General features: G+C 35.5%; 1 pseudogene; it reads right to left on the reverse strand.

The window, feature by feature from the left end:
• Positions 1-1,202: 1,202 nt before the first annotated feature.
• LOC144973857 (uncharacterized) lies at positions 1,203-2,968 on the reverse strand (annotated as a pseudogene).
• Positions 2,969-23,831: the final 20,863 nt, after the last annotated feature.

Consider the following 23,831-nt stretch of genomic DNA (forward strand, 5'->3'; position numbering starts at 1 on the left):
AGTAATCTCATTCCAAGACAATGACAGGAAACAATTGGAAAACGGGTTGGGGGGACAGAAGACACAGCACGTACCTCCCTGCCCACTATGGGAAGAAACGAATCAAGTGCATCGAATCAAGGTGATGTTTGGTTCACACGTCCTTGTCATGTTGCATTTTTTTGTTTGCTCACAATGCAGCGATATCCATGATGTAAAACCTTATGGGTGACTAAACCACAGGTAGAAAATTTTGATTTCAGAAGTAATGTCCTTCTCCCTTTAGGTCAATCTTACTACAAGATAAATTATACTCATATAAGTCAACGGCGTTAAAATAAACTGTGCCATTCTTTCAACCCAAGTAAAACTTATTGGTACAAAGATAGTGACTTTGCTATCTATCAAAAATGTGGCAACTCTTCAATGTCTTCTACTACTACTATTGTTAATTCTGGGACTATTGTTGAAGCTTGGATATGAAACAGAAAAATATGAAAGTAAACACATCTTCAACTAAAGATACGAGTATATGGATTTTTGTTTGTTTGTTTGTTTTTGTTTTTGTGAGGTGTGTGCATTTTTTTTTTTCATTTTCGTTCACTTCTCTCCTCCCAATCCCCTCTTTTTCACTTTTTGGTTTGTTATTCCGAACACTTTTTAAAGAATATGAGTCAAATTTATGTTCAGTGTCGTAAACCTGTTAAGGCAGTCCACAAGTGCTGACTGCACTAGTACCTTACAATTACAACATTCAAATTTTGGCTGTGATATTAGTTTAGTATTAAAATTTAATTATAATAGAAAACATTTGAATGCCAATATGAGTTAAAAAAAAACAAAACAAGTTTCTTTCAATGGCTTTGTACTAAAATAAAATTAAAACCCAAGTCCTCTCGATTGGAAGAAATAAACTGGTAACTAGTGACACGAAAATGGGCCCATACTGAAAGTGGAGTGAGCCTTTATCCTAGACTGAATACTCAGTGCACATCGATTATTACCCTTTGACTTAGATAAAGTAAGCCTCACTTTGAGTCAACAAACTTTTACATTTACAGCTTTGACTGTAATTTTAGCAGATTGCACAGCTTATCTCAAAAGGCTTTTTTTGAGTGCTTACACAAGTTCTTACTGTGAGTTTATGCTTATTTTATCCATGTGCAAGACAGAGATATGGCTATTTTCCAGAATGGGTTTTTGAGTGTTTATATATCAAGTGATCACTGAGTAAATGTTTTCCAACAGGTAAAACATTGAGATATCTTTTCTCCAGAATGTATTCTAGAGTGTTCATACAAGCCTGAACTGTAAGCAAATACTTTTCCACAAATAAGACATTGATATGGCTTTTCTACAGAATGAATTCTTGAGTGCTGATGAAGGTCTGAATTGGATACAAATGCTTTACAACAAGTAAGACATTGATATGGCGTTTATCCAGAATGGGTTCTTGAGTGCTGGTGCAAGTGTGAACTGGATGCAAATGCTTTTCCACAAGCACGACATCTATATGGCTTTTCTCCAGAATGGATTCTTGAGTGCCGATGCAAGTGTGAACTGGATGCAAATGCTTTTCCACAAGTAAGACATTAATATGGCTTTTCTCCAGAATGGATTCTTGAGTGCTGATGCAAGTCTGAATTGGATGCAAATGCTTTTCCACAAGTAAGACATTGATATGGCTTTTCTCCAGAATGGATTCTTGAGTGCCGATGCAAGTCTGAATTGGATGCAAATGCTTTTCCACAAGTAAGACATTGATATGGCTTTTCTCCAGAATGGATTCTTGAGTGTGATTGTAATTCTGAACTGGATGCAAATGCTTTTCCACAAGCACGACATCTATATGGCTTTTCTCCAGAATGGATTCTTGAGTGAATTTGCAAGATTGATCTTGTAGCAAATTGTTTTCCGCAAGTAAGACATCGATATGGCTTTTCTCCAGAATGGATTCTTGAGTGTGATTGCAAGCCTGATCTTCTAGCAAATGCTTTTCCACAAGTAAGACATCGATATGGCTTTTCTCCAGAATGGATTCTTGAGTGTGATTGCAAGCCTGATCTTCTAGCAAATGCTTTTCCACAAGTAAGACATTGATATGGCTTTTCTCCAGAATGGATTCTTGAGTGAATTGCAAGATTGATCTTCTAGCAAATTGTTTTCCGCAAGTAAGACATTGATATGGCTTTTCTCCAGAATGGATTCTTGAATGCCTCTTTAAGTCTGAACTGTATGCAAATGCTTCTCCACAAGTAAGACATTGATGTGGTTTTTCCCCAGAATGGATTCTAGAGTGCCGATGCAAGTCTGAACTGGATGCAAATGCTTTTCCACAAGCACGACATCTATATGGCTTTTCTCCAGAATGGATTCTTGAGTGAATTTGCAAGATTGAGCTTCTAGCAAATTGTTTTTCACAAATAAGACATTGATGTGGTTTCTCCCCAGAATGGACTCTTGAGTGTGATTGCAAGTTTGATCTTCTAGCAAATGTTTTTTCCACAAGTAAGACATTGATATGGCTTTTCCCCAGAATGGATTCTTGAGTGTGATTGCAAGCCTGATCTTCTAGCAAATGCTTTTCCACAAGTAAGACATTGATATGGCTTTTCTCCAGAATGGATTCTTGAATGCCTCTTTAAGTCTGAACTGTATGCAAATGCTTCTCCACAAGTAAGACATTGATGTGGTTTTTCCCAAGAATGGACTTTTGTATGTCCATACAAAGCTGACCTATAAGTAAATGCTTTCTCTTTTTGAAGCATTTTCTCTCTTCCATCTGCACCACTTCCATTATCAAGTGTATTCTGGGATGTGGAAGGTTTATCAAAACGTGTATCACAATTATCCTTGGTGTCATTCTCAGATATTTCAGGTAATTCAACACAATTGACAGTCGATTGATCAATATCAATTTCAACATGCAAGTCCTCATGGAGTCTCGCATCCAAAGGATAGTCACAGTCTTCAACATCTACATCCTTGGGCTCTGGAAAATAGAAATCGTAAAATAAAATAAAATAATAATATCCTTTAACAAATAATCATAAAGCAAACAATAAAAACCTATTACAATTACTAGTAAAGAAAAACATAAAAGCTTTATACTTTAACTCCTAAATGATAAATTTGTATCTTAAAAACCTTCGACTTTCAGTGATGATAATGACAATTTGTCACAAAAAAAGGAGGAAAATGTATCAGTCTATCAATCTACCAAGGACCAAATTTAAAAAAAATAAAAGAATAATATGGTTACATAATATTATGTAATACACTAAGCAAAAAATAAAAACACTTCACCTTTAGACCGTCAGTAGCATCTTACATCTGAGCGATTTAATCAAAATAATAAAATAGATTAAAACTTTAGTCAATTTTCTTTCCACTGATATACGATGAGATGGAAGGAGTACGGATAACAACTCCTCAAATCACATCAGGTGAAGGACATAAACTTTCAAGACATGAAATGTATAAACTCTGCTGAAATGTGGTTTTACAGAAGGATGATGAGGATAAGCTGGTTGGAAAAAAGAACAAATAAAGCATATTGGAAGAGCTGAAAATCATGCCAGAGCTATTAAATATAATTAAAAGGAGAAAACTAAATTTTTTCGGTCATATATGCTGAAACCCATGCACGCTGATGAAAGATGTGATACAGGGGAAAATGGAAGGCAAACGAAGAAGGGGAAGACCTAGGCCTAGTTATATTTTAAAAAACATCTTAGAATGGACGGAGATGAATGGAAGGGAATTATATGATACCGTCAACAGACGAAGAAAATGGGCAGACTTTTGTCATCACAGACTATGGGCAGCCAATGACACTGGACAGTGAGTGAGTGAGTGATATATGATATGCCAAGGTCATCAAAGCTTTGACAGGGCTACCAAGTTCAGAGAATCAAAATAAGGGAGTAATGAGGGACAGAATAATAGGCACAAGCAAACACACACATAGACATACTGCCAAAATGAAATAAAGACTGTAGCCGACAGTACACAATAAAACTACCAATTGGATATACAGATACCCCAACTTTAAATTTGGCTCACAGGAATTTCAGACACCACTCGTAGGGATTTCAAAAAAGAGGAATTTCCGCACATGAGAAAAGGAATTGTGATGGTATTTGGCATCGTGTTTAGATATTGGATAGCCCCAAATAGATAACTGATTAGAAAAATATTATGATATATAATTATAAACACAATGCCAAATACAATCCCAAAACTTCCTTATTTCAAATGAAATAAAGCTCCAAAACCAAATGGTAGTGATTGTAGTACTGGTTGTAGTGAAGATGATGTGGTGTTGGTGGTTGTAGTAGTAGTGGTAATGATGATATGGTGGTGGTGGTGATGGTTGAAATAGTGGTAATGATGATGACGTGGTGGTGGTGGTGGCTGTAGTAATAGTGGTAGTGATGATGTGTTGGTTGTGGTTTTAGTAGTAGTGGTAGTGATGATGATGTGGTTGTGGTGGTTGTAGTAGTAGTGGCAGTGATGATGATGTGGTGCTGGTGGTTGTAGTGATGATGATGTGGTGGTGGTGGTGGTTGTAGTAGTGTTAGTTCAGATGATGTGATAGTATCGGATGTAGTAGTAGTAGTGGTGGTACTGATGAATATGTGGTGGTGGTGGTTGTTAGTGATGGTGAGGTGGTGGTGGTTAAAGTGGTAGTGATGATGATGTGGTGGTGGTGGTTGTAGTTGTAGTAGTAGATAATGATGTGGTAGTGGTGGTGATTGTAGTTGTAGTAGGGAAATTCCACGGGTAACGGACTGACAAATCAGACCAAAATGCATACATTTCGTGCTCTGAAATGCAATGTATTTATTGTATGGAGCTAATATTTCCCATGGACATTTATCATGTCCGCCCTTATCATATATCAAAAGGATAAAGATGAATCTTAATCAACTTGAATTTTTTTGACATTATAATGTTGGTAACGGACTGACATCAGAAAATCCATCTTTTTCAATTTTATATGTAGATGGATCAAACTTTCTGAAGTTAAGCCTTCCAGTAACAAATAAGTTCTTTTATAGTAACCACGAGATGTTGTTCTACAACCCACTAGCAATATTTAAAAGATTGTCTAAAATTTGAATCTGCAGTCTTTGAAAAAGTGTCGGTAACGGACTGACAAATGGATGGTAACGGACTGACACCTCTGAATTTTATTACTTCGAATAACGGTTACTACATACAATCCAGAGCAAAGAACAGATTATGTAATTATTATCAACACTGAATACCCAGTGTGATTGATCAAACCAATACTCTTCCTTATATGGATGTCAAGCTACATTGGGCATGATGAGTAACTTGATGGGTGACATCTGATTACCTCAATCCCAACTTTGCTTTTGAAAAAATTAAATAATGAAATAATGATTCGTGGAGTTGAAATCTATTCTGTCAAAGCCAAACGGGAACTTTATTTCAACTATGAAATTAAATTATCCAAAAAAAAAAAAAAAAATGTAGATAAGAAAGGACTTAAAAACTGGGGAAGTTTAACATTCATTTGGTACTTATTTTTGAAGCTTAATTTTTATTCTGTATTTCATCTTGATTCCTCAAGCTTAGGAATTGTCAATAGGCCATGACCGTCACTGCAAACTGGTCGATAGTATTGGCAGTCAATCTCTTCCTCATCTGCACTTGACCAGAAAGCCAGTTATAAGATCTGAGAAAGATCTTCAAAAATTTCATTTGGACCATTTTATCCTTGATTGTTACAATTTTCTTATGCAGATTGTGGGATTTCTCTTAGAAGTACATTCTGAGGTTCTGAGGGAGCAAAATAAACTTAAGCCAATTTTGATTCCTGGATGAAATTCACTAACAATCGACAACCTCTTTTTCAGGGCTTTTTACACGAAACTTTTTGGAATTTTCGTCCTTTCTCTTTTTTCATCTCTCACAATTATGAAATCTTTTTCCCTTGGTGCTCGCCAAGAGTACTTCTTGTCCAAATAGAAATTTTCGATCAAATTATCTTATTTCATTTTGAAAGCCCATTTCCATGATTAAAATATTTAAAAAACCATTGGTTGATGTATTGTATGCCCTTAGCAGTACAGGCATAGTTTAATTTTATTTTTAACTTTTGGGAGGATTGTAGACCCTCAAAGTTGAATTCAGTATTTTACTTTCCTGTGCTGAAATGTGAGGCAGATGTGGATTTAGGTGTGCTTGGTTTACTTTCTTTTGGAGTTGTAGATTGATTGGCTTTTCTCTTTTATTTTCCATTTTGCTTGAAAAAATCCCGTTATTTCTTTTAAGCGTCCTTTACAATCACTTTCAAGTTTTCTTTGAGACTCCTGCTTTTGTTGCCTATCTTTTTCCTAAACAATGTTATGCCCATCAGTTTTCAGTCTTTCTTGATAATTTGAATCATGGATAGAGTAGGCATTTTGAACCTGTGAATAAAGAAAATTGAGCGAAATTACATCATAAGCTATGAAAGTCAAATCGGAATAAAAAGCAAATCTTGTTTTCTTAAAAATAATACAGCAAAACTAAGAAAATAGAACTCATTTCTAACTTGTATCACATTACATTGTAACAACTAAAATATTGACATTATACACAACTAAACAGCTTGCTGACCCACTTCATTTAAAGCCTCAGTGACTCAAAAGTTTTTCACATTCATTTAAATGTTTGATTTCTTTTTTTTTCTCCCAGGGCTTCTTGCCCCTTTAACAGAAGACTACTACTGGCTCCACTGTCATAAGGATATTATAGAACAATAAACAGTGTTTTTCCCTCAATTCAAACATAGCAAAAATCTTCAAGTGATCAAAAGATTCACAAGCTTTAAAAGATTCAACTTACCTATTGCAAAATAGCAGGCTTGATGTTGAAGACCAGTGTTTGAAATTTTATGGATCCAAATGTTTATAAAATGGCTGCCTGATCAGTTGAAACACATTGGAGTGGACATTACTCTTGAGACTTAAAAAACAACTTTTATATATTGTCATTGAATTAAAATAGAATTAGTCAGTCTGTTACTGTCAGTCCGTTACCCAACAAAAGTACCTTATATGATAAATTTCTTGAAAAATTATCTTACAGTGCTAAAGCCATTCATGTAAGAACAGAAAATCTGAAATAGTGAGTCTGTACAACAATCACCTCTTTCATAGATGAAAAAATACTGTTTTAATGGTAACGGACTGACATACAATTTCCCAAGGTCATTAAAACGACCGATGAGGACAACATTTCATTAAAATCGTAAATTTCAATGTTTATATAGGTTCCTGATACTTATAATTGTTTTAATATCAATAAACAACAGCAAAGGTGGCTATAATTTTGTAGAAGTTGCAAAATTTATAATATTGAGAAAATATTCTTTTTGTTCTTCAAATAGGGGATACCCTTACATAAAGCTACAATAAGCATCCTGTACCACAAATATGCACAAAATATCCTCATATTCATAATCCTGAATGATTTTCCAACAAATTGGTACCAAATTTTAACATGTTCTTAAGAATTTGTAAAACACCCCTTCGGTTGACATTTTCATGGAATTTCCCAGTAGTAGTCTTAGTGATGAAAATGGGGTGGTGGTTGTAGTAGTAATGATGATCATGTGACAGTGGTGGTGATTGTAGTTGTAGTAGTGGTGGTACTGATGATAATGTGGTGGTGGTTGTAGTAGTAGTTGTGGCAGTAATGATGATAATATGGTGGTGGTGGTTGTAGTAGTAGTAATGGTAGTGATGAAGATGTGGTAGTGGTGGTTGAAATAGTAGTGGTAGTGATGCGATGTGGTGGTGTTAGTTGTATTAGTTGTGGTCGTCATGATGATGATGTAGTGGTGGTAGTAGACGTGGTTATGATGATGCAGTGGTGGTGGTTGTAGTAGAAACGGTAGTGATGATGATGTGGTGGTGGTTGTTATAGTAGTAGTGCTAGTGGTGATGATTATAGTAGTGGTGGTAGTGATGATGTGGTGGTTGTAGTAGTGGTGGTCGTGATGATATGGTGGTGGTGGTTGTAGTAGTGGTGGTAGTGTTGATAATATAGTAGTGGTGGTTGAAGTTGTTGTAATGATGACGATGTGGTGGTGTGGTTCTATTAGTAGTGGTAGTGATGACGCTGTGGTTGTGGTGGTAGTGATAGGGATGATGATGTGCTGGAGGTTGAAGCTGTGGTTGTAGTGATAAAGATGTGGTGGTGGTTGTAGTAGTGTTAGCTCAGATGATGTGGTAGTATTGGATGTAGTAGTAGTAGTGATGGCAGTGATGATGATGTGGTGGTGGTGGTGTAGTAGTAGTGGTGGTAGTGATGATGATGTGGTGGTAGTGGTCGTGGTGGATGTAGTAGTAATGGTCGCATGGCTTACTCTACTCAGGCCTGACCAACGTGCGGCAGTAGACAAAATGTGGAGGCGATAACAGGTTTATCTTAACAGTTGGGTTTTTAATGGTAAACAATGCACTTATCTAATAAAATCATTAATATACTCATTTAGGCACTGTATGAGTACTATAAGCCATTTAAAAAGCCAGAAATATTATTTTTGAGAAAAAAATAATAAAAAGAATTTGAATACAAGATTTACCTCTATGATAGCTTTAAAATCTTTTGTTTTGGCTCCTTGTCAGATGGCATGTTGGACAACTTGCAGTAATTGTTAAGCAATATGTTGCTCAATGTTACAGTGGTGCTCTTTAATTTGAAAATCAAACATTTCCGAAATTTTATACAAAGTATTACTTAATGAATTTCGACACACGTTGTTTGCAATAGACTGAAAAATAATGTAGGAAAAAATTGTCCACTGACAGGTTAAATCATTTGCCTTCTTCAAACCCCCTCTGTCTAAATTTGATGTATAAGATCCAAACTTATTAAAATAGGTAAATAAAACGTCCTCCTCTTCACCTGCGTGATCCTTACGTGTGACATAACCAGCAATGTATACTAAACTTTGTTTTACTTCATCTTTGACGGAAGATTCTAGATCTGGCAAATTGTCAACAATTTCACAAACTTCTTCTGACCACACAAATCCACATTTGTCACAAGAATGACCTGACTCAGAAGAAAGCTCGTCAATATCAAAACGTAGATGAAGTAGTAATTTAGTTTGAACGATATTAACTTTTTCAAGAATTTGCTGGACATTAATGAAATAAGTACCACCACTGCCTTGTCTCAATTTACCAAAAGCTTTTTCTATGGGATCAGTTGTAAATTTTCCAAGAAGAACATATTCAGAAGACTCCAATAAATACTTTGTTAGTTCAATAATTCCTTTACATGTATGTTGAATGGCTAAAGAAGTATCACGAGTAAATTTTTTCTCTCTTTTACCCTGTTGGCTTTGTAATTGAGAAGCAAAATCAGAAAAATCCTTAAGTATTTTTAATCCTAAATCTTTATTAGTAGAAATGGCTGCGCGTAATGGATCTTTGAATCGTTTGTCTTCAAAGCGTGATTTTACATTCATAATTTTCCAAAATTCAATTACCTTAGATATAAAATTTACTGTTCCGTCCACATTTTCATCTTGCATTCCAGGGTGTTCTATTAATGCTACCTTAGTCTCCTCACAGAAAACATTCAGACAGGTTTGAACTTTTTGTCTCTCAATAGGTTTGGGATTAGCAGACTGATAATTTAATTTTGACATCTTCACTAGACTTTCATCTTCCATTTGCTGTAGTTTCTGTATGTGTTCCCATTTAGCTGTAAATTCATCTCCATTATCCTCAAAAACAAGTTGTCCCGTTTTTTCTGTGAGCCAATTATTTCTTATGTTTTTAACTAAATGTACAAAATCGTATAATAAAAATATATTGTCGGTTGTCTTCCAAGGAGATTCTAAAGAAAATAATTTGAAAAACGATTGATTGATTCTATTATTATCACAAATGATAGATACTACAGTTCCACCTGCTTTTTTTATATTATTCAATAGCTCATTTGTTTGATCAAACATAAATTGTGAGTCCAGGTTACGCACAGGCAGCATTTTAATTAAATATGATGGACCACCAAAAGGTGAAACTAACATAAACCCTAAAACTGTTGTTGCAAGTTCTTCTGGCTTATTAACAGATTTTCCGAACAGTTTTCCTCCATGATATGTTAGGAGAGGTTTAACATAGACTTCATCTATCAATAAAATATATTTTTTTGTTGTTCCTCTAAGGAAGAAAAGACACTTGTTAAAAAAGTTAAATCGCTGGTATTGTTTACTTTAGATGATATTCTGTTTAGGGTGGTTTGGCTTGGTAAACCAAAATCCTCACGAAGACGATTATATAAAGATCGGGAAGTAGCTAAATATTCAAAAGCTCGTACTATGATATCAGGTGAATATTTCACATGTTTTACTGCAACTGTATTCAAAGTTGAACATTGTTCTAACAAAACAGACTTTTTGTGATTCAGTTCCAAAGAATTAAGATAATCTAAAGAAGCCTCAAGTTGTGACCATCGTGCAACTTTTGTAATCCTGTTTCTTGAAAGCGGTGTTATTGATGTTTTTACTCCTGCGTGATATCCATCGAAGCTTTGATCAGGGTTGATTTTTAACATAAACCTTGGAATGCCAGAAGAATGCAAGTAATCTGTTGATTGTATGAATAAACAATTGTTGCTTACAAAAGAATTAATCTCGCAAGGAAATTGTCGACCAGCTATAGAAGAGCACAAAGTATCAAAGTCTACAACATCTTGTTTAATAAATTCATTCAATTCATCTGGTTGATGACAACGTATCGCTGAGCTTGACTTTGTAGTTGTTCTAGGAAGTGGTGGTGGTGTTGGTACTAAACTTCTTGGAATGTTATCAAAAATAGAAGGAGGGTCTTTTGGTCTCAATCTTCCTTTGACTGAAATTGTTTCAAACCCTTCAGGAAAATGTTTGATGCAAACAACAGTGTTTGATGTGTTTGGGATATTGTCACGGGGTATTGCTTTCATCCACCTTTCACGTTCTTCTAAATTTTTAGGAAGTCTATAAACAGTAATTTTATCAGTTGATTTATAATTTGAATGGCAACCCGTAACACAACATTTTCTCCCCATGTTTAGTCTAGACCTGTATTATAATTATGGGACCTAATGCAGACGAAGACAACTTATATTCTAAGAAGTCTCTTTACTTTCACTTTGAGTCAGTCAGAGAAGAGTAAGCGAACAGAGTTAGACTAGACTAGCAATCTTGATTATAAAGTTAATTCAATTTAAAAAGCAGGTAAAATAATAAACAAATAGAGTTATACTTGCATACGATATGAGGAAAAGTAATCCAAAGTGAAATAATACAAATTAGACACAACAGTAATTTGAAATTGACACCGATAGGAGGCTGCCATTTTGTTTGCGGCAGTAAACATGCCGTTCTCTTTTCTTCCTCCGATAAGATTTATACAGGAAAAAACAATAATAAAATTTAAAGTATTTATCTAATATTAATTCTAGTACATTTCGCAATTGAAAAAACACAATATAATGATTGTGGTGTTAAATATAATTTTCCCTCTTTCTTTAAAACCTAATCCAAGTTTAGGGCTGTTACTTTTTACTCCCTCCTTTAATGGGTTGGCATTCTCGCCTCCACATTTTTAACTGCCTGCATAATCGGGAGGCCTGAGTAGAGTAAGCCATGAATGGTCGTGATTATGATATGGTGTTGGTGGTTGTAGTAGCAGTGGTAGTGATAATGATGTGGTGGTGGTCGTTGCAGTAGTAGTGGTAGAAATGATGATGTGGTGGTGGTGGTTGTAATAGTTGGGGTAGTGATGGTTGTAGTAGTTGTGTGCTAGTGATGATGATGTAGTGGTAGTGATGATGATGTGGTGGTGGTGGTTGTAATAGTTGGGGTAGTGATGGTTGTAGTAGTTGTGTGCTAGTGATGATGATGTGGTGGTAGTGATGATGATGTGGTGGTGGTGGTTGTAATAGTTGGGGTAGTGATGGTTGTAGTAGTTGTGCTAGTGATGATGATGTGGTGGTAGTGATGATGATGTGGTGGTAGAATCGCAACGACAATTAGATGGTAGAGATATCAACATTGACAATTCATTTTTAAAATTTTTAGGTCAGTACTAAATCTGGTAGTTCCCCGAGTTGATTATTTGTTTAGATAGTGTGATATACCTTAGCATATATGTTAATGGAAAGTGTTGCGAGGAAATATAATATTTTTATATATATAAATATATCAGGTAAATTATTGATTACCAAATCAGACTTTTGATTGTTTTATTTTTCAGCTGTGCTCGTGGTTCGTTGAGCCTCCATTGACAGGAGCAGTGTCCGCAAGTTGACAGAATAAACTGTTTTCGTCATTTTTATGAATGTTTGAAGACCCATTATATTTTAAGTTTCTTATGTTAATTGTTGATTTCCACTTCATTTATTTCTATTTTTGTAACATTAGTCCAATATACTGATTTTTCCATAATTCTTATGTTTTTTATGAATTTTTGAAAATTTGTAGACGGTGAATTATATTTCAATAGTGTGACTTTGGAGACATATATATGAAAATTATATAGTTGCCCTTATAGATCTTGATTTATACTTTGATTTGATGAAACTTGGATGTTTGTATCTTTATTCATTAATTTTATGCGAAATTTTGAAATTGACCATTTTTCACATTTTTTGTCTCCCTTGACGATTTAAGGGAAATATGCATTTTTTTCGTTTTCGTGGCCCTTAAAATGTAATTAAATAAAGAGCTAGAGTTCTAAAAAAAATTGGAGTTGTTTAATTTCTATGAGACTCTAAGCAGATGAAATTTTGTCATTGTGAGCCCGATACTTTTTTTTATACGAAGCCCTGAAGTTGGGTGCTGAAGCAGGGTGTCGCGACAACGAAATTGTCAAATTTTCAAATGACCATATATTCCTTAAAAATTGAGATACAGGTATGATATTGGTATCAAAATGCTCAGAATTGCAAACTCTTTTGATCAAATTGAGCATTGTTGGGTTTGAAAAATCAGTTTTCTGTACCTACTAGTAGTGGTAGAGATGATGATGTGGTGGTGGTGGTTGTAATAGTTGGGGTAGTGATGGTTGTAGTAGTTGTGCTAGTGATAATGATGTAGTGGTAGTGATAATGATGTAGTGGTAGTGATGATGTAGTGGTGGTGGTTGTAGTAGAAGTGGCAGTGATGATGAAGTGGTGGTGGTTGTAGTAGTTGGGGTAGTGATGGTTGTAGTAGTTGTGCTAGTGATAATGATGTAGTGGTAGTGATGATGTAGTGGTGGTGGTTGTAGTAGTAGTGGCAGTGATGATGTAGTGGTGGTGGTTGTAGTAGTAGTGGCAGTGATGATGTAGTGGTGGTGGTTGTAGTAGTAGTGGCAGTGATGATGTGGTGATTGGAGGGGAGAGAGGGGGGGGGGGGGGGGTATTCTTGGGACAAATTGACCCCATCAGAATTTGATGGAAGTTGCCCATAACTGGGGTGAAACCGGAGATTTAGCATCACTAGATGTAGTTTAAAATATCTCGGTCATTGACCCTAGTATTAGAGTAGAGGCATCATATAATAATATCTCGGTCATTGACCTCCCTAAAATATTATATTATCTGACATCAACTAAAAACACTTTGAAGGGACTAATCAAAAACACAAAATGTGTATACTTTGACCATAGAGGATGATATCACAATCATAAACTCCTAATACTAATAACTATCAACAACCGGGCTGCAATGCTGAACAGAACATGAAGCGGTGATGTGGGACATTACGTCCCAAACGTGGAAATGTTCCACATGATGCAGGACACTTGACAGCCCTGCTTTGATGTATCCTACATGCGAAAGTAAGAAAAAAAAACATGTCTAAAACACACACTACACGCAAAGAACTTTTACCCATGATTTACTTTTGTTGCCAAGTGAAAACTGATGTCATGTGTGTACATTGCTAGGAAACGCATTATGTTGAATGGACATATTCTAAACCTAGTCATCTGTACTTGTTTCAGAACTTTACCATTTGCTTTTAAACAAGGTGGTATCTTTTTCTTTATAGAATCACCAGGGTTTCCATTCCGTTTCCTTCTCATTTAGGCTGAGAGCATTTTTCTCACATGCAGTCAGAATTTTATCAACGAAATACCCAATTATATACTATTGAGAAAACATGATTGCTTGATATTCTTACCTGAATTGATACCAAAAGAGCAGCAAGCTGTTCCTCCGATTCCAGTGTGCCATTCATCAACATCTCTATAATTTGACTCACAGTCGATTCTGTAGCCAGGTTTGCAAAGCCAGCTGGAATAAATACATTAAGAAATCATTAGTATGATTATTATTATTAATATACTCATCATTATTATTAATAGCTACATCTTGATTCCATATTGATTTGAGAAAAATATTTAAAAAATACAATTTAAAAAGGTAAAGAAAATGCGTTTCAGACTGACCGAGTTCGGCACGTTAATATTGTATCACGCGTGAAAAAAGCTTTCCCACCTACGCAATTCCACTGTCCCTCTGACCCCAACTTGGTCAAACGCACAAAGCTTGTTAACTGACATCAAAGGATTACCTGACACGAAGGGCTAATTGACTCAGAACTAGCTGTCTGCATCAAAAGGTGTGAAATGTGATCGCAGTCCACCCAATGCCGTGTGTTTGTTTACATTGACTGACGACTCAATTGCAATTATGCATTGTTTTCCTCTACTGGGCATGAACAATAAGAAAGGATTAGAGAGAGGACTCGCGTCTCATCTTTTGATTGATCTATACAGTCCATGTCCACATTGCTACACTCAAAAAGCAACTGAACAGGCATCAACTTAAGGCAAGTTTTTCTTCCAATCAGAAAGCTGGCTCTCGAGCTGTAAAGGTCGACAAAATATCGTGCTTGAAAAAGAACATGACGAAAAACACTATGCTGCTCTCTCCTTTGCCAGTCAATGAAGTGATGAAGTTTTGAAACAACTTCTTCAACAGTATGACTCTAATGACACTTACAATGCAGACGGGACGAGGCTTTACTACAATCAACGCTACTCGTTTACCATTCCTACAAACAATGTCACACTTTGTTGTCGATGAAACACAAATAAAAAGAGAAATTTTAAAAGAAAAAAGCCACACCCCCCCCAAAAAAAATAAAAAAAAAAAAGAAACAACACCCCCCCCCCAAATGCCCCTTCTAATCAGTTTAATATCTTGAATATGACGATCCCAAGCCCGTAAAAACCTCAGAGGGGAAGGTCCTACAGGACTGGTACATGAAAGCTGGTGCTTAGATGCTAGTTTTAGCTTCTCCGCTTAATCGACACATTAACCCGAACTCCCGAGGGTATGCGATTAAGCGGAGTCGACTGTACTACTACGACTACTACTAATAATAATTTTTTAAAAATAATAATAACAATAAATTCCGCTAATCTACAAGTTATTTTTAAACAACTGACTCACTTCTTTGAAGAAGGTCCCATACTTGAGTCCTCAAATTACATTGCTGCTGGCTCTCATTGCCTTTATTCATATCAGGTGTATCTGTTGGGAATTATCAAATACAAAATATTTTAACAGCCAGTTTTAAAAATTCACAAATTCTATGAATAACTAAAGAGGCAAATAAATAACAAAACAGATGAATAAATAAAGAAAGTAAACAAACAAACAAAAGATATAAATAAATAAGACATTTCCACTTTTCACCATAATCAACACATTTGTGCCCCTCCAGCTCAAAACAGTATTAAGTCAGGTTTTTAAATTTTGTGTTTATTGTATCTCTAAGTAAAGATTATTTCATGCCTAAAAGTTTTATACCAAATTTTTCTGATCACTCATTGCCGAGATACTAACGTTTAAAGTTAGCATACCTGCCTACTTGATAATTTCAAATTCAGTAAGAAATACAAAATTCATCAGTAATTAATGGTCAAATTTCAGCAATACTAAAGCAAACAAAAATAATGATAGATACACCCTTTTATATATATGTAAAATAAACTTATCATGTTATATAGGTCTACTACTTATGCAGGTCAAGCCTCAATCAAAATCCATTTTCCACAGCATGGCAAAATATTCATAAGAAATCAAGTCCAGTGAATAAGTAAAATCTACATCTGCTATAAATTCTACACATTATATATAAATAATGAAAAAAAAATTATTATTTTTTAATTTAATGTTGCGCCCATTTGTATCAGTAATATTTCTGTAAGTGTAAGTCCGTAATTGTCCTTACAATTCCGTAAAAATTACGGACGGTCCGTAATAATAGGCAGGTATGAGTTAGAAGAGTGTAAAAACAGAGTTATGAGAAAATCGACTATGAAGTTGAGGCAAATGTTTCAAGCACAGTCGATTCAGTGTGCAAAGATTATTCCCCGGATATGGGGCATTTGAAATTTGACTTAGACTAAATAAAATTTGCCATGAGCTTAATATATACATTCAATAATGTGCCTATAATTTTTTAAAAATAATCGAATCATCATTTTGGTAGATTTTTATTTATCATTTTGTTAGATGATGCCTGTATTATGATTGAATTAGGTACCAAAAAAAAACAAACAAACGCTGCACTTCAATTGAATTCTTTCTTTCTTGAAGGGTCTCTAAGAATCAATGATGAAATAAAATTTATCAAAGTGACATTTCTGTCATATCTAATTTCTACCATGTAATCATTTTTTGAAAAATACCAAAAGTATAAAAACAGTTGATAATTCCAAGGTACAGTTTTGAAACTATGTGACGCTGGTTGGTCAGGGACAGAAATGTTGAGATAGAGGAGAGAGAAAGAATGAGAGAGTAGAAACACACAGTACATAACAGAGGCTCACATGAAACTGAAACCAACTGGTCCCCTTCCAAAACGAAGAAAGACACAAAACCACATTAAAAGACAAATGTTGGTGGGTGAGTAGACGAGATCGCAGGAAGGGGAGGCCTTCCGGAAGCTCCTCGGTCTAGCATTAGCATCTCTTTCAATTTGTATTTTCACCGTGGATCTTTTGTCATGCGTTTATTTATTCAATTTGTCAATATATAGTAGCATTTTGAAAACTCTAGAACAAACCTTGATAGATTAGTGAAAGTCTAAAATTTCCTAATATGACCATTGTTTTGGTTCCTGGCAACCATTTTGTTTTGTGGCCTCTGGATATCTTGAGAATGCTTTAGATGACCTCCGGACGGCTTTCCTAGTAGGGAGTTTAATAGAAATTCTAAATGTACCTCACACACTTGAAACCAATGTGATATGAAAGAGCTGGCAACACAGATTACGAAACAGTTTGAATTTTGTTTCTATCTTGATTAGAAATGTAGTTACGGCAGTTCAAAGTCTGAAATTTCAGACCGATTTTTACCCCAAAATTACCATTGCAAAGTTGTGACCGAAATCGCGTGATGTTAATAAAAATTGGTTAAAACAGTCAATATGGAGTTCTTATCATATATTGTATACCAAAATGTTCGTCTTATCGAGGACAATGCATTTACATTAATAAAGAGGAAGATAAACATCTCAAATTAATACGTTATTACATATGACGCAAATGTTACATAATCAAAAACTTGGCTAGACGTAAGAAACAATTTGCTTTATCACTTTTGGATTTATCCCCAATATCTCACTGAAACAATTGCAAATAATTCCCCTCTTCTAATTAATACATAGAGAATAAAAAAGGGTTTGAGAGTATTTAAATGAAAAGATATAAACATGTTGTGTAATGACATAATGAGTTTATTTTTACCTATGGCAATTTAATTGCATATAAAATAAAATGGTAGATTGAAAAAGTTCAAATAAATTGAAACAGATTCCCTATTATACCTAATTAGAAGGAAAGTTCTGGCTTTTAATACTTTAAAAAATTCTGCTGAACCACTTTGAGTTTATTGCTATTACATCATTTGAACTGACAATTAATATAATTTTATCCCCCCACCCCCTCCCCCTTCTCTCTCAATGTATGGGGGTGTCAAAACTAATAGAACTTCTTACCATAATAATTATTAAGGCTAAGGCCTTTAGAATCTGGATACAAATGATAAACATATCTAAACATATGGGAAAGAAACTTGATGACTTGATGGCAAAGTAAAATAAAATTAAATTAAAGCAATTGGTGTTTTTAAAATATCGATATTATTAATATCGGATTTCACAAAGAGAATAAATATACGAACTTTTAAAACAAAACTATAAAATGCCTATAAATAAAGTTGGAAAGTATGTATTCAAAATAAAAACATAGCAAATAATAGTACTGAAAATATTATGGACTAAATTTAACATAATACATAACTAAATTTAAAATATCGATATCGTCCGGCAGCCATGATGAGAAGATAATGTAAACAAGGCATTTCGGCGCAGAGTTAAAAGGTGTCTGTGCATCGATATAGAGCCCTGAAATTTGGCATAAATAAAGTTTAGATGTTATTCTAAAAACAAGCGTTTAAATTTTAAAAACACACGCGGTAAATAAAAAAATAAATGCATTTGAAAATTGCCAAATTTTAACTTCATATAACTTCTTGAATTATTAATGGATTTTTCCTTAATTGGCACCATTTAAAAGGAAATTGAAAGACGAAAATAATGATACCAAAATATCTGCGATATTCCTCTTTATAACGAAGTTATGCATCTTTAATTGAACCCCCCAAAACGCGAACAGGAATTTCCAGTCACAACTTTCCTATGGGCAAGTTGGGTCAAAATTTGATTGCTACTGCTGCTGCTCACTAAACTGCCTATTCCTAGGCATCCGGACAGCTCCAGATGGCAATGAGTAGGACCTATTGAAAGAAATACCAGCATGAGGAGCTTTCGGAAGGCCTTCAATCAGTCCTACTAATTGCCGTCTGTATGCCTGGGGAAGCCATCCGGAGGTCATCTGAAGCATTCTTGTCATCCAGAGGCCCTCAGAGCTTTATAAAACTTTCCAGAAGCCGTCCAAAGGGGAGGCCTTCCGAAAGATCCTCGTACTGGCATTTCTTTCAATCAGTCCTACTAATTGCTGTCTGGATGCATAGGAAAGCCGTCCAAAGGTCATCTAAAGCATACTCAAGTCATCTAGAGGCCCTCGGAGCTGTACGAAGCTTTTCAGAAGGGGAGGCCTTCCAAAGGCTCCCTGTGCTGGCATTTCTTCTGGCTTTAGATGACGGCTTCCCTAGGCAAGCGAAAACTGACGGGGAGCTTTCGGAAGACCTCAAGGGAGACATCCCCAGTATTCTTTCAATTTGTATTTTCACTGTTGATCTTTTGTCAGGCATTCATTTATTCAATTTGTCATTAGAAGCATTTTAAAAACTCTTGAACAAACGATAGAATTTGTTGAAAGTTTAAAATTTCCTAATCTGACCATTGCTTTATTTCTCGGCCGCCATTTTGATTTGTTAAGTATTGAAAGGTAGTGCAAAGGTCCGAGTATTTTTTTTCTATTATAGTTAGCTCGAGATCGGAGGATTTTTTTTTCTCTTACTAGATATTACTTAATTATTAGAATTAGGGTTTAAGTTTAAGTTAAGGTTCGGTTAATCATAAGTCATAATAGGCACTTTGATAACTCCAGTCCAGTGGCCGCCGATAGGCTCACTGTAAGGTGAAACTCATTTTTTGGAACATTATTTTTGACCCTTTACAGTGTTGGTCACCATGGCGTTATTTGTGAACCTATGTGACTAATTTTGGTATCATTATAAAGGGCACAAAACAAGCTTTGTAACGGTGTATTTCATTCTCAATTCCTGATTGTATGTCTCAGAAAACTTATTTAATAAAAATTTATAAATTTTTGAATTATAAGAACTTTTTAAATTATGGATACATTTTAATTATACTTCATACATCGATAGACAATTAATTGAAGAATATCTCTGCCAAATTTCATAAAAATTGATACACTCGCTCATTATTTTATTTTTCCCGCCACCAACCCCACTTTTTAGGACAAAAACCTCATATTTTTTCCATTTTCGTTTATCCTTGTTTTTTTCCATACTTTCCATACATGAAAATGATTTATATGAAAATAAAGCTTATTTTCTGACCTTTACAATGATATCTAACACTTTATTCTCTGACCTATACAATGATATCTAACACTTGCCATTTGTTTTTTAATTGAAACAAAATTACTGAAAACAATAAGTGGGCCATGTCGACTGCGAGACTCAAAATTTCCCAATCGCCGCGAGATGCTAGTTTTGAGGCAGCAGTGAGATCACAGATTCTCTCTGTACAAAAAAAATTCAGTAGAAAAATATAAATAGCCTAACTCTGGAACCGTGGGTCGTAGAGAAACAAATAAGGTATCAAATTTTATGTTTTTTCAAGTCCCATCCCCCTGACTGAGTCAAATCAAGATATTTTGAGTTTGAAAATTTTATCAAAGTGCCTAGAGAGCTGAGCCGGTGTTACCAATACTTAGCTTCTATAACCAGGACAAATAATTCGTTTGGACAGAAAAATAAATAAAAACTTACCGCTTACCGTCAAAAGCAGTTTAGATTTGAAGATACATTTGTTTTCTATCAAAAAACATTCGGTACTAGACAATCCTTGATGAATTTCAAAAGTTGTGTTGAAATTATATCCTAATTGTTTTCATGTTTAATTCCTCGCGAAATCGAGTGGGTCCCGTTTCTGTTATCAAGGTTCCGCCTAGCCAGGCAGGGTTGCCAGATCATTTTTGAGTAAGAGACCAAACTAGCTATAGCAAGAGGCCAGATTCCTCGGCAGGAGCCCAAATACCACCAAACCCACCTTAGCCTCGCGAAAACTCTTTAGATTTGTTAAACAATTTAGATAGGATAAGGAAAATTCGTATATATAGAAGCATTAGCAAATGCAATCTGTGGCGTTAGCACGTGTTGCATTTAGATATTTAGATTGCCAAATAAAATAAGTTTTACCGGTACCAGAGTAAAACGATATAACGGGGAAAGTCAGAGGAAGCCAAAAAGTTGGTTACAGGAGGCCAAGTGGCCAAACCAAATGCAATTTGGTGCATTAGTGCAGTAAAAATTGGTGCGCAAAATTAGTTCGTAGCGGATGCGAGACTGCGTGCGTGTGTGTGTGTGTGTGTATGTGTGTGTCTCTTTCTTTTTTTTTTTTTTTTTTTTTTGGGGGGGGGGGGGGGGGGGGTGGGGGGGGGGGGGGGGGGGGGTTACACGGTAACGGGGCATCTCGCCTCAGGATCTACGTACACGTAAACTGATTTACCGTTGCAACACATGCAATAGATGGTCCTCGTTGTCGTGACCGCGCGCGCTCGTGTGTGTGTGTGTGTGTTATATTTTTAAAAATCAAAACAGTTTTAACCATTATTGGCGAGATTCCATCTTACACTCCCCAAACTCCAGATCTTAGTCTTAATGTTATCATTAAAAGACAAGCTTTGCGATTTATAGTTTAATTGAAGCCGAGTCGAAATATACTCTTACTACTGCTCTCTTGGTGGAAACGATTTATTCTGCATAAGCAATCTGCAGAAAAAAAACTGTCACTGTAAAAGGTTAAAATTTCACGAAGTACGCACCGTGAACACCGCTGTAACATTCCTTTGATCTACATCATCAGGCAACCCATTGTTTCTTTCATCTTTTCCCATTCCCCCTTACTATCCCCCCCATTCCCCCGCCCCATCTCTCTCTCTCTCTCTTTGTCATAATGTTATCCCTTCCCCTTCCCATCTCATTGTAAAATGAAAACGTTCTGCTGTTTGCAGATACATGTATGATTGTTTTGTTTTTTCTCTCTCACTAGGCATTTGAAAAAAAAAACAAAAACCTGAAAAAAAAACAAAACAACTTAACCTTTTAAAGGCGAATATCAATCTTACTTGGACCAAAAATAAAATCTTACCGTTTTCATCAAAAGACAAAAAACAAAATACAATTTAAAAACATGAGCTTTTATATAGGGCAATATCCACCCAACGTGCTCAAAGCGCTTTTTATCAATATTCTTACTGCTCTTATGGTGGAAACGTTTTTGTTTTTCTGCGTTAAAAAATAATATAAATGAAGACTATTATTTGAAAACAAAAAAAATCAGTGTCACTGGCAAAGGGTTAATTGCAGTACTCCTGCATCCTGTGAGACTCCTACGGCACTTGCTAATCATAAAAAAGGAAATAGCAATCAACAATACTAAGATGAAAAAAAGAAGAAGAAAAAAAAAAGTGGGGGGGGGGGGGGGGGGGAGCAAATCCAGTAGCAATGCAACCTTTTAGCGGCGAAATTCGATCTTTGACCTAACACCAAATCTTCTATCATCAAAAGACAAGTAACGGCAAAACGATTATAGACAATTGAAGTCCGAGTTGCGATAGTCTGACTGCTCTCTTGGTGGAAACGCTGTATTCCCCGTTAACAATAATAAAGATAAAAGCAAACTATTATCTAAAAGCAAAAAATTAGCTTCGCCGTTAAGGGGTTAAGAAAACCTGCAACTGCTGCCAGCATCCTTGAGATGCTCAACGTCACCCAAGGTCACCACGTCTCCCTTTCGTCTTCATGCAACACCCCCCCCCCTCACCCTCCACTCTCATGGTGGTGGTGGCGGCGGATAAAAAAGGCCTTTTTTTCTTTTATTCAATCAACTTGACTGCTGGTGGACCCTAGGCCTCTCTACAAGTCCAAGAAATAATACTCACTTTTTCTCTTCGCCAACGAAAATATCTACCCCCTACCGGTCTAATTATTTGTAGCAGACGACAAATTTCTCAAAAAGGTCACGTGACACTGTAAAAACAACACAGGAAGTCCATGAAAGCTTATTTACGACATTTCCTTTGAACCGTGTAAACAACAAAATTTCGTTTTCATTCGACTCAACGGGTCAGATTGGCCGGTATTTTTTTAACGAACTAAAGTTCTGAAAAATCAAAATGTTTCTTAGAAAGGTGAAAGATGCTAGTTTTTGAAACAGAGGTAGGTTTTTTAAAAAAAAATCTTTATATTTTACGTGAATGCATGCTCAAGGCGAGTTGGACGTGCAGCGGAGGTTGGTCGGCCAAAGGCGAGGCTCTCTAGTCATAAGTCTTCGTCTTAGACTTAGCAAAGGTGCTAGGGTGTTTGTTTTTCCTATTAGGGTTAGTTAGAGTAGAGGTTTATTTTTTCTTGGGGTTAGTTGAGGGAATATTACTTGAGTTGTTTCCCTTTGTAGGAGCTTTCGGAAGGCCTCCCTAGAGTTAAAGTTAATGATAATGTGTTGGCAATGTCAGAAAAAAAAATTAATAAATGAATGCATTTCATTCCTTTGTTACGTGACGAATGCATGTCTTCCAGCATCCGTTCCACTCAATAGTGCAACATACCCATTAGAGCCTTAGCTTCTTTTGATCTTTAGAATTCGGATCACAAAACCCAACTTCTTGCGAGGATTATCAAGTTTAGTAAATTTGAAAGGCGGCATGCCAGGCCGGCCAGACACATTGATTTTCACAGTGATGCCAGGTGCCTTTGCAAAAATTCCACCAACATTTGCCCAAAACTCGAAATTTTTTTTTTTTAAATCTGCCATTTGATTTGAATTACTTATAATTAACAATAGTGTATTGTCTCTGAATTAAAAATTATGTTATTAAACGCTACTCAACAATTACAACCGTTTTCTCTTTAAAGGCATGAACATTCGGATTGACAATTTTGTTTTGAGCGGGAGTTAGACTGTCGGATATTGTTTTCACCTTCGGTTAATCTGAATTAGTAGTAGTAGTAGTAGTAGTAGTAGTAGTAGTAGTAGTAGTAGTAGTAGTAGTAGTAGTAGTAGTAGTAGTAGTAGTAGTAGTAGTAGTAGTAGTAGTAGTAGTAGTAGTAGTAGTAAGCTT

The sequence above is a fragment of the Berghia stephanieae genome, chromosome 5 (genome assembly GCF_034508935.2).
Source record: "Berghia stephanieae isolate SIO BIC M18660-M18661 chromosome 5, UCSD_Bste_1.3, whole genome shotgun sequence".
Taxonomy (NCBI): Eukaryota; Metazoa; Mollusca; class Gastropoda; order Nudibranchia; family Aeolidiidae; genus Berghia; species Berghia stephanieae.